The 4,881-nt window shown below is 40.9% G+C and overlaps 1 pseudogene; it reads left to right on the top strand.

Moving 5' to 3' along the window:
* Positions 1-515: 515 nt before the first annotated feature.
* Positions 516-1,850, top strand: LOC124985806 (pre-mRNA 3' end processing protein WDR33-like; annotated as a pseudogene).
* Positions 1,851-4,881: the final 3,031 nt, after the last annotated feature.

Below are 4,881 nucleotides of genomic sequence, written 5' to 3'. Positions count from 1 at the left end.
GACAACATTTATATTTATATTGTTTAAAAATGTGTTTTCCAGCACAGACCATGAGGGTTCAGTTTTATGAGTTTTGACTCGTACATATCCTTATATCTGCTACCCAAATAGAAATAGACTTATTTCTATCACAACAGAAAGTGTCCTGGTGTCTCTCTCCACTTAAATTTTCAACCCAGGAAGCAACCACTTTATTTCTATCAGTATACATTTGTGCTCGTTATTCTTCTGTTTCATATGAATAAAATCATATACACTTAAAAAATAAAAAATAAAAAATAAAAATATGCTTTCTTGTCTAGACCTCTTGGGGACACAGGTTCCCGTCTTATTGATATCGGGCCATCCTCCCTCCAGCTCTGTACCTGTCACATAGTAGACCCTTAATACATGCTTGTTGAACTTGTCCAGATTAATTCACATAATAATTTTAATGCTGTGAAAAAGCACAGAAATTTACCAAATTTAGAGTGTTAGTAAAGAAACAAATCCCTCCTGCCAAGTAGAGGAATATAATGAAGGGAAAAGAGAAACTGCAGGTAAGAAAGACTATAATTAATACATCAAAGTCTTCTTTTGAAAACAACAACTATAAATATGTTACTCTCTGGCAAATATTTAAAAAATGAGAAAGGCCACAATTAATATTTAGAGACAAGAAGAAATTATAGCAATGGAAACATTAAAAGTCTTTATAATACCACACATAGCTGCACATTATAAATTTGAAGAACTAGGCGCACTCGGTGGCTCATTGGGGAAGATGGCGGCTGCAGTTTTGGAGGAGAGGCATTGAGGGAGGAGGAGGAAGGAGTCTGGAGAGTAGAGACGTTCCCAACTGTGAAGACGAACGCTTCGCTCACTGTTAGGAGCTCTGCTCAAAGCCTGATGGGTACTAGAAGGACAACATCACCGTGGCCACAGAAATTGGTTCTCCTCCTCGTTTTTTCCATATGCCACGGTTCCAACCCCAGGCACCTCGACAACTGTTTTATAAACAACCTGACTTCGCACAGCAGCAAGCAATGCAGCAGCTTATCTTTGATGGAAAATGAATGAGAAGAGCTGTAAACCGAAAAACCATAGACTACAATCCATCTGTAATTTAAGAATTTAGAGAATAGAATATGGCAAAGAGACCAGAGAGATAAGAGGGCAATTCAACCTGATGCAGGTTATTATAATGATCTGGTTCCACCTATAGAAATGTTGAATAATCCTATGAATGCAGTAACAACAAAGTTTGTTTGGACATCAACAAATTAAGTGTCTAGTATTTGTTGTCAGGTGGACTCCAGAAGGAAGATGGTTGGTTATCAGAGCTTCTAGTGGAGAGTTCACCTTGTGGAATGGACTCACTTTCGATTTTGAAACAATATTACAGGCTCACGATAGCCCAGTGAGGGCCATGACTTGGTCACATAATGACATGTGTATGTTGACAGCAGATCACAGAGGATATGTGAAATATTGGCAGTCGCACATGAACAACGTCAAGATGTTCCGGGCACATAAGGAGGCGATTAGAGAGGCCAGGTTTATACACAAGATACCATTTTCTGTAGTCCCTACCATCATGGTTAAATTATCCTCTAAGTGTATTCTGGGTGCAGAGATGCATGGGATCTGTCAGATTCTGGGAAACTTTCTGCACCCTATATACACGATACTTTTCCTTGTTTTCACACATTCACTATTTTGCTGCCACCTTTCTGAAGCAGTGTTGTCCTGGTTTCAGCCTTTGCAATATATTAGAGATGTATTGTCTGCTGCATTTTGCACTGGTTTTCTCTTTTCATTTATGGTTAATAATGTGTATACGTTATTCCTTTTTATTATCTACTGTGTAAGACAAGACTATTTCATTCCAAATAAAGAATTCAGTCTTTAATCATAAAATAAGTAAATAAATAAATATATTTGAGAAACTAAAAAAATTTAAAAAAAAAATACAAGAAATTTTTAAAAAATCTGTAGAGCAAATAAGTGGAATGGATCCATACCCCACACACGCCTTTCCTCCGCCTTGTGACCCACTGCTGGCCTGGGTTTTTCATAGGTGACTGTTGTTCTCTCAGGGAACTGATAAACACATTATTTGAAAACCATTGTAATTCAGTGGCCAAAGATGGGGTATTTATTAACGCTTTGAAACACCAACAACAGAACCTACTCCTGTTAGCTTAATCAAGGAGGGGTTCATTCCAAGAGCCTTTGAAACTCATCTGCTCAGTGGGAAGACTCTAGGTTTGGATGGGAACCAAAGGGGGGTGAAGCGTTACTAAGACTGCAGCAGGAATCTGCTCTCAGGACAGCATCAGGGCTCCGCTGCTCCCAGGCTTGACATTGGCTGTTGCTGGTCTCGACCCCAAGGACAGTCCCCTCCTGCTGCAAGACCCTTCTCAGCATCTGCTACCATGAGAAAAACTTCTGACTGCCTCTGTCCTCCAAGGTTCAAAGTTGGGCAGAAGTGTCTGATGGGCTGTGCTTGGTCATGAGCTTGACTGCTGGGTTGGATCATATGAAAGAAAGTACCATTTTTTATGGGTCAAAAATGATTTGATATCATTTTCCTGTGATTCAACCTAACACTATACCCAGCTTCAATTTCTCTAATCTATCAAAACCCAGCATTGTGAATGGCATGATTGTCTCCTGAGTAAGACCAATTTCACCCATGGCACTTCTACCAAGCAGGAAATTTCTGGAACAGAAGTAATGTTGTGTGGGCTGCCATGATGTACCTGGTAAGTGGCAGAGAATGTTGCTGTAGAAAGTGTGATGGGCAGGGAAAGCAGGTACAAATCCAGAAAAAAGGCCTGTTCAGTGAGGGAAAAAATCTCTGCCCATGCATGATAGGAAGAGTCTGGCACAGTTAACCTACTGCCAGATTATTATTCCTGTTTGGGGTTTTAGGTTTTGTTGCTGTATTATCTAATTGTAAAATCAGCCACAGCACTGCCAAGGTCATCTTCAGGAGGAGAAGTCCATGTTGTAGAGCCCATGCATAACCTCTGCCTCAGAGAGAGTGTCCCCAGTCCATCCCAGCATTGAAAGCCTCTATCATAATGAATTCTCACAAGGCACAAATATTCTCACATTCTGAGCTCAGTCTCAGAGGGACTTACATACCTCTCCCCTGATCCTCCTTTGATACCATCTCAACACTTGTTAACAAAATGAGGGAACTACTCCTCCCCCATAAGCTAGCAAGAAATAGCCTTCAAAAAAGAATATTAGGAGCCCCAGATGAAACCAGAACTGAGCTTCTATGAACCACTGCATGCTAAGTCTCCTCCCTTATCTCTCAACTATTTTTCCTAGAGACTGCTTTAATCTTTTACATTGCTGCAATCAAAAGACCTGAAAAGAACAATTTTAGAGAGGAAAATTTTATCTGGAGCCTCACAGTTTCAGAGGTCTCAGTTCATAGACAACTGGCTTCATTCCTTGGGACTCGAGGTGAGGCAGAACATCATGGTGGAAGAGTGTGGTAGAGGGAAGCGGCTTACATGATGATCAGATAGCAGAGAGAGACTCCACACTCCAGATACAAAATATATACCCCAAAGGGATGCCCCCAATGACCCACCTCCTCTAGACACACCCTACCCACCTTCAGTTACTACTCAGTTAATTCCTTTCAAGGATTAATTAACTGATTGTGTTAAGGTTCTCGAAACCCAATCAAAGTCTCTCATAACCCAATCATTTCACCTCTAAACCTTCTTATGTTATCTCACACATTAGCTTTCAGGGGACAATTCACATTCAAACAATAACAGGACATGTTCTAGTTGATTGTGGTCATAAAAATTCTTATCTCCGGATGTGTTGTTGGGGAGCCCAAGCTAAGACCGCAAGTGACCCACAGTCACTGTTTCTCACTATGATCCAGAGAAGACTAGCATCCAAATCCAAATCCAGATTTTCTCAGTGCAGATTCCTGAGTCTTATGCAGACATAATGAGTCAGAATCTCTAGGACTGAAGCTCAGAGACCTGCATTTTGAACAAGGACAATCTCCTATCCAGGATATTCTTCTGCACCCAGGAGTAAGTGAATCATGGCTCTGATCATGGTGCCACGATGTTGAAAATGTCCTTTCCACATGAAAACTTTATCATGCCACAGTAAGAGCCTGTGAGTAGAAGCCCAGCAAGAACCTGGGAGACCACGTGAGTGATTTGCCATCCTATCTCTCTTGGTGAGTTTCCTTCTGCTTCTTATGTTGTGCAGGATAAGAGGTGGGAACTGAAGAATTAACTGCAAAGCACATTTATGTTGAAATTGCAAATTAGACCTATTCAAACTTAAAGCTAGTCAATATTCTTGGGTAACTGTCTAGCCATGTGTGTTCCATCTCCTGCATGATAGAAACAAAATGACATTCAGTTACCTACCCCTTCCCAAATAATCCATATGCCTCAGGAGAAGTTGACTGTACCACTCTTGGCTTTGGGGTGCACCTGACTGGCCTAAGGGAAGTTCCTTCCCCTCTACCCAGGGTTGGTTCAGGAATTATCATGTAATATGCTTCTGATTAATGAGATATGAGAAGTGTTTTGCTGGAATCTTCTGGGAACATTCTTCCTTGCCCTTTGAAAGGCTTCCAGAAGCAACTTTCCCTTTCTCTTGTAGGATGCAAGCAAGAGAATGTGGTTGTGGCTACTGCTGGAAGCCACCCTATGACCAAGAGAAAAGCAACTTTCAAGATGCAGTTGACTTTGGACAGCAGAACAGAATTGTGGAAGGAACCATGTTCATACAACATGAGTCTGCTTAAATTGGCCAACACAAATCCCACCCTGCCTTTGGACTTCCTGTTACATAAACAATAGTTTTTCCAAATTGTTGAATACTTCTTGAATTGATTTTCTA

Source organism: Sciurus carolinensis, chromosome 5, assembly GCF_902686445.1.
Source record: "Sciurus carolinensis chromosome 5, mSciCar1.2, whole genome shotgun sequence".
Classification (NCBI taxonomy): Eukaryota; Metazoa; Chordata; class Mammalia; order Rodentia; family Sciuridae; genus Sciurus; species Sciurus carolinensis.
This window is presented reverse-complemented; position numbering and strand designations above follow the sequence as displayed.